Raw genomic sequence first — 12530 nt, forward strand, 5'->3', positions numbered from 1 at the left:
GCAGGCCACATTTAAAAATAGAATAATAAAATTAGTACAGTACAGTCTACCCTGTGGGGCTGACATGACCTGACTTGATGAAGCTGCACATACAGAATGGCTTTTATTTTTAGGGCACTCTATCTGGGATAACAATGACTCTGCTGATAGTGAAGCAGTGGGTATAGTTTGTCTTGATGGCTGGCACTTATACTTGAAAAGAACAGAATAGCATATTTAAACTGTCAGGCCTTAATTGTTTCATTAGATGGTGGTACCTTTTGCACAAAAGGAGCAAGCTAAGTGCTGAAAGAAAGAATGATGAACAGCAAATCCAGAAGGGCACAGAGGTGCTGCAGGAGTTACTTCTCTTTCTTTGTTTCTTCCCAGCTCATCTCCGGCACAAGGAGAAGTTTCATTTTTTAGCATAATGACTGTTATTAAAATCAGCTTGAAGAATTTCATGAGCACTGTGGTGTACATCGCCCGTATTTTTAGATATAAATGAAACTCAAAAAACGTTAGTGCCTCTGAATATAGCTATTGTGCCTCCAACATCCAATTTATTGATGATAATGATGACTTGCATTTCTAAATGTGTCTTGTCTCTTATAGGATGGATTCCAAAGTGTTTCTAGAGACCTGGTATCTATGTATGAATCACTTCACCTACCATGTGAAGTTTAGCCACCTCTGGGGAGTCAACTGCTTGATTCTGCCATGCAGGACAAAACAGTTTGCACTAGAAAATAAAGAACATTAATCATATTCAAATGAAATTATTATGGAACACCCACATATTTGAGAGCCCTAATAAAACAGACACTAATTGGGTGGTGGCTCCAGGGCTGACCATCAAAGCTAGGAATTTCCATGGCGTCTGAAAGGACAGCTTAGGAGTATATTCAGGCTGCAAGCAGTCTGTATATATTTTCCCCTCCATTGCTGTGAGGTATCCTGAGACAGAGAGATTTGATAGGAATCTTTCTCTCTGTAAAATAGAGATACACAGCTTCCTTCCCACTTACATAGATACAGGGATTCAGAACCTCTTTACAATAAAGAAGTGGTTTTATTTCATCATGAAACCAGATCCCAAAGATAAATGTTTTTTCTCAGTCATATTTATTCCCCCATAGAATTTTCTCTCTCAGGTACAAAGGAAGGAATGTGATTAACTTCTTCTCAGCTCCTGCTCTTGGTGCTCTGGAGAAACCAAGAGGAGGACTCTTCACAGTGGTCCTCTTTTATCCTCTGGAGGGAAGATGGCAATAGTTTGGCTGTTTCTGCTGTGTGGGCTGTGCTTCTCTGCCTTTTAAGATGAGTTAACTGATTTATTTTGAATTCCATTTTTTTAATTAGTTCTGTTAAATAGTATCTTCTCAGTCCAGTTGCACTTTCAGTTGAGTCTTAGTGCATACAGATTTATCCACAGCCAAATTATACATGACTGAGACATCTTTGGTCTGATTCCCATTTATACTAAAGGTTTCAGGACATTGTTCTGACAGCACAAAGTGGTTAAGGCCCTCCCCAACATCCTTTCTACACATGCCTGAGTGGAAGGGCCTCATCACAGACAAAAGTTTGGCTCTCTGATAGCTGGACAATAATTTTAAGATTGGTTTTGCTGCTTCTGGGTGTCACAGTATGTTTCCAGCCTGGGGTCAGCACTGGGTCTCCAGAAAATCACTACTGGGGGAAGGAAAGCTTAGCCTGTACTGACTTTGCGAGTGACTAGAAGAGCGGGGTGCAGGAGTGCTGGAACCACCGAATGTCCAAATCCCTCCTTTCTCATAGACTCAGACTTAGTGGTTCCATTGCCTTCAGTTCAATTACTCACAATATAAATCAAGAGAGCAGTTTTGTTTTCTGCTAGCAGGTTGGCACAAATGGACAGCAGGGCGGTGAAAGGGCTGAACAGAGCAGGAGGGGAGGAATATCCCAGAGAAGGTCAGTCTAATGTCTTGAGATGGCTTTTGGAAGCCAGCCCTGGAAGTAGTGTGCCTGAAAAATAGGAGTTTTCAGAAAGCTGCTGCGGGGAGCAAAATGAATAAAAGGGGAATGACAGTTGCAGAGAGAGAAACTGCGTTCACGTACTATAGAGCTATTGCCTGTTGCATTTGCATTGAAAGAGAGCATAGGGAAAAAAAGGTGAGCTGGAGAAGAGTCTCTAGATTGGTGATACATGATATTGGGCGGGGTTAGCTTTTTTTCATGAGCTTGTTATATACAAAAGCTGATGTTAGTATTTTATAGCTCCCTCCACCCAGAGGTCTAAGCCACTCATTTTTGCTTTGAAGTTGAGTTGCAGTTTCTGCCAGGTGATTAACAATGATTCATTGTGTTGCCTAGACCAATGTGATGCTCATTTGCTAATTTAAAATCTTCACCATCTTTTAGATCTGCATTTTTAATGCTTAAAGTATTCCACCTCATTAAAGTTTTAGGTTTCTGTCTAAATAGGTGTGAGCACTATTTGGTAGTCAGATTACTCCTAGTTAACAAAATGGTTCATGTTGTGCCATGATTAGGAAATGATACTGTTACAGATCCTATTATAGCTAGTGTATGAATCAATCCATATGCAGACCAAAGCAGTTGGTGGGCTTACAGATGCAAAATTATTGAAGTTCACAAACAGGAATAGGTTGGAAACATGGCAAGAAATTGATGTATATCAAATTTTGCTTCTTGTTCTTGTGTTCTCTGCTTTTCCAGGGGCACATACCTGGTTTTGTTATGTTAATAATTTTGAGCACTTACAATTTTCTGAATGAAAATTATTCATTTTGTCCTGGACAGGCTCTGCTTCTGTTCTGTATTCTCAGTCTTTAAGAGTTGGCTTCATATGTTTCCTGCTAGGGTTCCCATATGCTAGCTCCTATTGTCTTTACATCCTTTTCTTTGGGTATGTAGTGTGGGATTCAGAGCCAGTAAAAATACCTATGTTTGGGTGTCTGTAGTAGGTTTTCTGGTACAGCAGACCTAACAAAGGTGTCCACTGTAGGGAGGGTGAGTAGCTTTTTAGACGCAGCTCACTGACTATTAAGGGATTTTGGACACTGAGGCTCCCATATAGTTGTGGTTCCCATAGAGCTGTATGTGCTTTGAGGCTGGCAGCTGAATTGCACTCTTGGGCGAGTAAAGTTGAATATTTGGGGGCTGTGTTGTGTAAGACTCCTTAAAGTATCCAAGTTATCTGCTTGAGGTGATAGATATGACATGTAAGGAGAGCTGCAGCCTTCTGGAGAGGCTAGTGGGGGCCAAGCGGGGTACTCCAGCACATCCCAAATGCCATGGGACATCCAAGCGAGGGCAACCGAATCAGGTGCTTGGAGCCTGTTCTTGTATCCTCACTCAGTTGGCACTCCTTTTGGAGCCAAATGCCCTTGCTCTCCCACGTTTGGACCCATTATTTTAACACATCTAAAGGTTGAAATATGGTAATTTTTCTTTTTACTTTATTCTAAGACTACAGGCTCTCAGTATGGCAGAGCACTTTGCTGAGGACATTGCACAGATGACATTTCTTGAAGTGAAAGCCGTACATATGAACGTCGGTGGTTCCTGGGAAGATCAGAGCTCACAGCTGAGTCATCCAGCGGAGTCTGCAACATCTGTGTCAAGATTTGAAGACAAAAACTGGCTACCGATAGCTAATGAGCAGTCAGCTTTGAGCCTTACTTACCGACAGAAACCCTACGAAGGATTTATTATCAGGCCAAGCAGGATCACAGAAACGCATGAACTAATCACTTCAGGTATGATTTTCTTCCTGTATGGTTTTATATCAGGAAAGGATTTCCTGATTATGAATAAATAAATAAATATTTTAGCCACAGATATACAAATATATATCTATGAGGGTAAAGGGGTTTTTGTTGCTGTCTGCCAAAGCCCCTTGTGCAGGCACATGGCCCTACACCACATGATGCAAGGGCTGTAAGGACTCCTCCTTCCCCTCTGTGAACCTTGCCAACTTGATGCCTGCCAGTTTAGACAAAGATAGTAGTTTTATGACTAACATGGCTAAGAAAATACGGCTGTTGAAAGAACTTGTGAGAGGCCCAGAATATGTCTTGTTAGGAGGGTTGAGGCTTCCAGGCTGGCCGGTGTTGGCAGCTGGCCCATCGGGAGAGGTGTGCACCTTCTGGAGCGGCTCCATCGGGGTTTGTCTCCTCACAGATCTGCTCTGCAGAGTCAGTTCAAGTTTTCTCTTCTACTTGTCTAGATGAATGATCAGCATTTAATTTATAGCTCCTAATGTAATGCTCTTAACCCACTGTTCTTATCTGCATTCCCTTCCTCACTTTAAATTTATCATAACCTTTCTTTACAATATAGTACATTATTCTTTTTCTCACCGTAAGCACTCGGACATAGACAGGCAACAACAGAAAAAAATCCTGCAGCTTGTCTGCACATTCCAAAGTTTCAATGTGTTGATTTTTTTCTATTTGCTCCAGATTTTCTACCTCTTATCTCCACCTCATCTATTTCTAAAGCATCATCTCTTTGGCTTTATAGAAACTAAATTTGACCCTGAGTTGTCTAACCTTCAGAGAAGTTCACTGTTTAATGTGGGCTTAGTGTTGTCTTTTCTTTGACAGTTTCATTCTACTTTGACAGCAATTTTTAAAACAACAGGAGGAACATTAAAATTCAAAATTAACCACGAGGACTGGTAGAAATCCATTATTTTAAATATATGAAGACATATCCATTAAGTTAGAAAGTAAAACGTTGGCAAGTTTGCAGGAAAACTTTTTGAATGATTGTACAGGAGTACTATGATATTTTTAAAACAACACATACTGTTATACTTAAACATGGTAAAGATAAATACAGTGGGGAGATGATCAGATACCTAAACAACCATGTATATGTATAGAAGAGAATTGCTTTTCAGTTTTCCTCTGCTTTTTTAAAGTCAGCAGAAGATAGTAGTTGAAAGCAAAGCAAAAGCAAAAAAAGTGAATTATTCTGAGTTTCTGAAAATGTTGTCTGGATGAGACAGCATGTTGTAATACATTTTTTTCTTGTGATTGTGTATGATGAGTCTGTGTGTATGTGTACTACAGGCATATTTTTCGAAACACAGTGTTCATTACAGTCATAAAATAATAAATGGCAAATGGTTAGAGGTCAGCAAAACAATGACTACTGCGTAATAATAAGTATCAATTATTGTGTTTGATGCACTTTTAAAAGTACTCTCATACAACTGCTAATCTGATAAATTTTATAAAGGCTGAGTGGAACTACAGCTCCCATGGAATTTAGGGGCAAAAGTGCCAGACAACCATCTCAGGATGCTAAAGGTCCCTTTCAACCTCAACTATTATGTGATTCTATAAAGCTGTTACAAATTTGTGTGATTCTTTGTCAGTATATTTACTTTTTCTTCTAAGTTTTCTTCTTTTATCTCTTTTGTGAGGTACCTGCTGACTAGTAGAGGCAGAATCTTCTCTTTCTGTAAGAGAAAATGAAAAGAAAATGTCATGTTTCCGCTAAGGGTGGGCCATTGGCAAACAACAGGCGAGGGATGTTCCTGGGATGTATAGAAACCCCAGACTGTGAGAGACAGAGTCTGCAGTCATTTATGGGCCTCAGCTTTGTCTTAGCTGGCAGAGGACACTTGTTTTTTTCCAACCACTCCGATATCATTGGCTCCCTAGAAACATCCAGCAAGACTCCAAGACCGCGTAACTGAAGTCAAGGGCTGTGTCTTTTCATACTAGCTTAAGATGGACTTTCCAGAGTTAATAGCCAGCCTCCAGTTCTCTATTTTTGCCTCTATTTGGTCATACTTTTCTGTAGTTGTTCATTTCATATTTTTTACAAGCAAGCTGTCCAAAGTTTACTGAACACTTTGATTCCAGAAGGATAAAAAATTTAAAATAACTTTGTGGTGGAATATTTATGAACAAAGAAACTTCTCAGCCAGTATATATTATGCATTGCTCTTTGTGTTTGAGTCCAGATTTCATACCACCTCTCTTGTCAAATCAAATCAAACCAGTCTGGAAATAACTGGATGGTTTGAAGATTCATTGCCTTTTCAGACTATACAGGTTTGGCTACTAGACTGAAACCACAGCAGGACATATTTAAACCCTTCTTCAGGCCTTGAGCAAGTAACATTCATAGTTACCTTAGTGGATTTTTGCCTTAACGAGCACCACGTAAGGATCTCAAGATTTGGCTCTGAATCAACAGAGAGAATTACAGGTACCGCTAATGAAGTTCCTGGCTGTCTGAGTTTAATTAATCTGTGACATCAAGTTGCCTCTCTCTTCCAGTGATTCAGGCTAGAAGAGAATAACCAGCTCTTCCAATACTGAAGTGCTGCACACAGAAGTTAATTTCCTGTAAGATCTATTCACAATTGTGAAGAGAAATACTAACTTGAGAATCTGAATGCAGCCAGAAGTAGAACTGTTAAAACATTCCTACAGAATAATGGCTAAGGAAGTAAACTGCAATAACAAAACTAATGTTATTGCAAAGAAACATTCATGTAAATGACTATACTAGTGCTTTCTCGAGTAGTAAACTTAAGAACAGAACTTCCTTCTCTTTCCCTATGCACATCTTTTTTTTTCTAGTTCAGTGTTCTCAGCAGTGGTAAATGAAAATGCAAAAATGCCCTTGGATGACTTCTGCCCTGTTGTGTAAAGGACATCATACGCGCCTTTTGCTGGGCCCTTCTGGCCTGCTGCGGTAAGGTATTAGCCAGCCTAGTCAGCCAATTAGGCCATGGTAGTGGTCAGCTATGGGACAGCCCCCAAAGGATTTATCATGTAGATGTGATGTAGATTTTCACAGCAGGTTAGATGAATTTCGGATCTTTTTCTTTTATTCTCAACATTTAAAAATCAGGCTAAAAAACAAAACAAAACAGTCTAGGCCAAAACATCCAACCCCCCCCCACGCCAGAGACTTTCCTTATGAATTTTTCTTTGTTGTGTTCAGTCAAATGCTTCTCAGACACATCCAACAGGGTAAATTCAGCATTTCCCATGGAAAGAAGGGTAAGCATGTACAATCATACATGCTGTTTGATAGGTTTCTTTCATATAGTGTTGCTGAGGCGCACTTTAGTGTATTATTGCTAAACATGCAATTGTGTTAAAATGTGAGTAAAAAACCCCACTGTGTGTAGACCACAAACAGAATTCCATACAAAAAAGCTGCCAAAATTTAATGTTTCCCAGGTTTCAAGCAAGGCCTTGGGGAGAACATTGAACTGATGGTATGGTTCTGATACCCAGTATTGTCTAATATCCAGCCTCAGGTAGATTTTTCTATTTTTCTATTTTTTCTATTTTTCTTCCCTATCCATTCACTTGTACACTCTGAAATTCTTTAGTATTCAGGTATCATCACTCCTTCTGAAAGCTTCTTGTGGTTGAATGCTTAAGCACCCTAAGAGCTGAAAGGTATTTAAATGTTATAATGATTCCTTATAATTAGATTTACTCTTTTTAATCAAGGATGCAAAATAGTATTTCTAGCTCCCAATGAAGCTTCTGGTTGACAGTGAATATGTAACAACAAATGAATCTGCTTGTGCACATTAGAAACTCTGCATCTCTCTTGAATTGTTCTTGTTATTCCATAATGTTCTTCTCAGTGTACAATTATTCATATGGATACATATGTACATATATACATATATAAATACATACATATGTATATAAATACATACATATGAAAACACCTCCAGACAACTGTGTCAGCTAACAAGAATGTCAGCCTTGTGGCAATGGGGCTGTGTGCTGTGAAAACAAAAAAAATCTTGGGGTAGGCAACAAAAGTGAGGAGGAATACTGGCAAAGAGAAAATAAGACTCATGGAAACAAATATCCTCTGCTTTTTGAGAAAGCTCCTTCTAGCCATTGCATTTGCAGGATTTGATGCCTGCCACAGAAAAGCCAGCAAAAGCAGGATATTAGTATGCAAAATTTTTGTTTCTTTTAGAACCTTTATGGACTCAGTAAAGATCTCTTTCTTAAAACATTCATTTTAACTAAAATGAATTTGTCAGTCTCAGAAACCAGTCTCCATCTACAAATGAAAAATAATCTTGTTTTGATTTATGTATTTAATATTTCACACTGGAAATGTAAAACTACAGCAGTTATTTTATAGTGACTGAGATCAGGAAATACAGGGGCAATTTATTATATTTATTATTTTGCTTTATAAAACTATAAATCAACATTATTGAAAATTAAATGTATGTTAGACTGTAAGGGACTTTTGTGGTATAACAATGTTTTACATATGACTTTTGAAGATATGATGGGAATCTGAATTATTCATAGGAACCTTGGATTTTCCTTTGACTTATCAAATTAATAAAACAATTTCATTTCTAAAACCTATTAATGCTCTGCAGGAGGAAAGCAACAGGAATGAATTAATCTTTACTTTCTTTATGATTCTGGTGTAGGACTATAAACAAACAAAGGAAAATGCAGTAATCCTAGGTTTTAATTCTTTCCTTTAGAGTAGAACCTGCTCATGGGACCTCTGCTTAGGATCTGTCACTGTTCCTGTTATAAACTCTGTAGTTCAGGAATTATTTCAGCTTTAAAAATTAATCTGGTCAGAAACTGCAACAAAGGCCTCAGACCCAGAGCAATTTTTAAAATCATTTATTAAAAAAAACTCATCCATATATAAATGTCAATAACCATTTACTAGAGTAGCTTGGTTGTTTCCAAGTGTTCCACCGTTCTTTTTTGTTCTTTTTTTTTTCCTTTCTTTTTAATTGTGGGAGTGTTTTACAGTCTTAGGAAAGAAGCGATGTGAACTACAAAACAACTTGTCCTGTGCTGTCCCAGATTTGGATGCAATGCTGCCAACATGCTTTCAAATCTGACCTCAGGCCATTCTGGTGATAAGTTTCTTATCCTTGTGCACGCCGGCATGTTATTTTTCTTCCCTGTACATCCTACACTGAACTCGGATCAAAATGCTCTAAAGTGGCTTTGCTGCAACACTTATTCATCTCTATCATACCTCATCATACAAAAGAATGGCATATCCAGGTGTATAACGCATGACGTTTTGAGCATATTTTATTTTTCAAAATAAGGTAAGCTACACTGGGGTATTCTATATCTTTAAAGTGACTAAGATAGTAATAAAAAGGACCACATGTACAATTAAGGGCAAGATTTCTAACAATATGTGTCCAAAGTCAAACTTCAAAGATTGCAGTTTGGCTCCAGGTACCATATTTACCTAAATATGAGAGCTGGTAGGTATTTGAATACTGAAAAAGCAGACTACTTATTTCGATGCCTAAATATGAATTTTGGGTGAAATCCTGGCACTATGGAAGTCAATGGGAATTTGTCACAGAATCAAACAGAGCCAGGATTTTATCCTTAGTTTGTAAGAACCAGATTTTAAAGGAACTTAGCCTTGGCGATGCAGGCTGACGACTAGCTGGATTTTCAGTAGCAGCCTGCTGCTTAAATCCATGTAATGTCAAGGGCAACTGAGCGCCCTGATGCATTTGAAAATTTGTCCTGACGTATATCTACATTGTGAAATGTCTAAACGGTGTGAACTTTTTTGGCCCTGTAACTTGAAAACAGGCCTCATTGAAAATACCATTACTGGAACTTCCTTTTCAGCCTCTCATTTACTGACAATGTTGATTTTGCCTGTGCAGCCCCTTACAGCCGGTCGCCAAGGGGAAGGCTTCTCCAATCCCTGTGTGCCCTCGCGGCCGAGAGCCGAGCAGAGAGGGGCAGTCCGGGTGGGAGAGACGACCGGGAGGTGTCTCCTGCCCCGTGTACAACAGCGACACTGCTGAGACGTGCAACCCTCCCGCGGCAGCAAGAGATCGCCTGCCCGCAAGCGGCCTCCGCTCCGGGCCAGCTGTCGCCTGTAAGTAACCTTTATGCCAGGCAAAGACTTCCAAGGATTTTATGTGCAGCTGTCCCTTAATAGTCTCTCTTCCCGATCGCTGCGCTGTCCCTTCCTGTCAGAGGGCTGTAACGCACATCCATGTGGGGCAGGGATGCCTGAGACCATTCCTGGTGCCCCCAAAACTTTGGTAAGGAGTCTAGAAAAGTCCCCCCTTAGGGACTGGTCTGCAATTTTGGGGCTTCAAACTGTCAAACTCGGTTTTGGGACTGCATTGAGAGAACTGGCCCGAACAAGAAATGGATTCTCCAAATGCTTTCCTGGGCTCTGACTGACTTTGGCGGAAGAGAAGTTGTTCCCCAAGGATAATTTGTCAACTGTCCTTCATCACATCATCAGTTGCACTTACATACCAGCTTCCTTTTGGCACATGCTCTGTACTGCAATCTCTTGGCTGATTAATTAAACTTGCATTTCCGGCAAATTTCCACTAGTTGCAGCACATTTTGTAATTTTTAAGGGGTTTATTTCAACTCATGGTCTTGGTATGGCTGCTGGAAAGCATATGGAAATGGATGATTAGCTACAGTCTTTCCAGTAATTTAGAAGCATTGATGAACAGTAGCTCAAATTGTAGTGAGTACTGAAGGAAGAGTAATATATTGAAAGCTTCACTGTTGCTTTCAATGGAAATTAGAAAAATAATAAGTCTGCTAGGTGAGACACTACCTTTCTTTTTACATAAATCATGTTTTTAATACTTAAAAAGGTTTTTATATTTCTGTGCAAAAATCAAATGCTAGGAATATATTTAGAGCAGGCTATGTAATCCATCACTAGAACAATTCTCCTGTGTAGTCTTGAAATGGGAATGCTGACAGCTCAACATGAGCCTAGGCTTGCTAGGATGTGGGCAAAACTGGGTGCTGGAAAGGTGTAACGTGGACAGTTGTAAGGGTGAATCCGCTGGAAGGATACATGGCTCTGGAGCCCACCAGTGGCAAACCCACTGGCTTTGGCTATTCTGCTTTTTTCCTCCCGGGTACGGAGGGTGCCCGCAGGCCTGCTCAGGTAGGGCTGGTGGTCTAGGCTGGGGGCAGCTCTTGCATTTCCCCTTGCGCCTGTCTCCTCTGTCAGCAAAAGGAAGGAAGGAGCAATGTTACTTCTGCTTTGCTTTTTCCTTCTTGCAGCACGCTAGGCTGCTGAGCACTAACCATACTCTGTCATTTGATTCACGTTCGTGGCAGGCACTGAAATCTTTGGGGCAAACCAGAGGGGGAACTGCCAAGTCTAGAAGGGCCCAACGAAGGTACAAGACCAAAGGAAAACTAAATGCCCCTGAAAGATGGCAACTTCAGCACAGAAAAGGAAATGCTTTTTCCTATATTGCAGTGTTAGCCCCTTCATTACCACAGGATGTTATTGAGGCCCAAAATTCAGAGAATTTGGGATTAAAAGGCTAATTTACCATGGATATAAAATACTATTTAGAAGCCTGAGTCTTATTAACCTTTTACTTCAGGGTTTATCTCTGAGTATGGGTTAGAATAAAATCTTGATTGTCAGGAGGAGGTGAAGAAGATAATCTGACATCTGCTTACCTCTGAAGCATCTGGTGCAGACCACTGCCGGAGGCAGAATACTGGACTAGATGGACCACATCATGATTTTGTGTGAGAAAGTTCCCAAATTCTTATGATAGATGAAAATTGGATTATCTAAATACAGCTGTACCTAAATAGTTAAAACTTCTTTATTGTGGTAAGCCATAATCAACATAGAAGAAACATGCACTTTCATCTACTTCTTTGAACAGTGCTTTTTCCTTTTCCCTCCCCCAAATACAACAAGGAAAAACCATTTGGCTAATCATTACAACTAGCCACTGTTAAACTGAATGAATTATGTATCAGTATTGTGCCTTGAAGTAAGATCATGGGTAGAGTAGAGTCCCTTCTCACTGCTTAATATTAATATTGTCATTATAGTAACGTTACAGATTACTTTCACAGAATCACAGAATTGCTGAGGTTGGAAGGGACCTCTGGAGATCATCTAGTCCAACCCCCCTGCTCAAGCAGGGTCACCTAGAGCACATTGCACAGGATTGCATCCAGGCGGCTTTTGAATATCTCCAGAGAAGGAGACTCCACCACCTCTTGGGGCAACCTGTTCCAGTGCTCTGTCACCCTCACAGTGAAGAAGTTTTTCCTCATGTTCAGATGGAAGTGCCTGTGTTTCAGTTTGTGCCCGTTGCCTCGCGTCCTGTCGCTGGGCACCACTGAAAAGAGTCTGGTCCCATCCTCTTGAGACCCTCCCTTCAGATACTTGTACACGTTGATAAGATCTCCTCTCAGCCTTCTCTTCTCCAAGCTAAACAGGCCCAGCTCTCTCAGCCTTTCCTCATAAGAGAGATGTTCCAGTCCCCTAATCATCTTTGTGGCCCTTCGCTGGACTTGCTCCAGTAGTGCCACATCCCTCTTGTACTGGGGAGCCCAGAACTGGACGCAGTACTCCAGATGTGGCCTCAGCAGGGCTGAGTAGAGGGGGAGGATCACCTCCCTCGACCTGCTGGCAGTGCTCTTCCTGCTGCACCCCAGGATACCATTGGCCTTCTTGGCCACAAGGGCACATTGCTGCCTCATGCTTAACTTGGTGTC

The sequence above is a fragment of the Apteryx mantelli genome, chromosome Z (assembly GCF_036417845.1).
Source record: "Apteryx mantelli isolate bAptMan1 chromosome Z, bAptMan1.hap1, whole genome shotgun sequence".
NCBI classification, from domain to species: Eukaryota; Metazoa; Chordata; class Aves; order Apterygiformes; family Apterygidae; genus Apteryx; species Apteryx mantelli.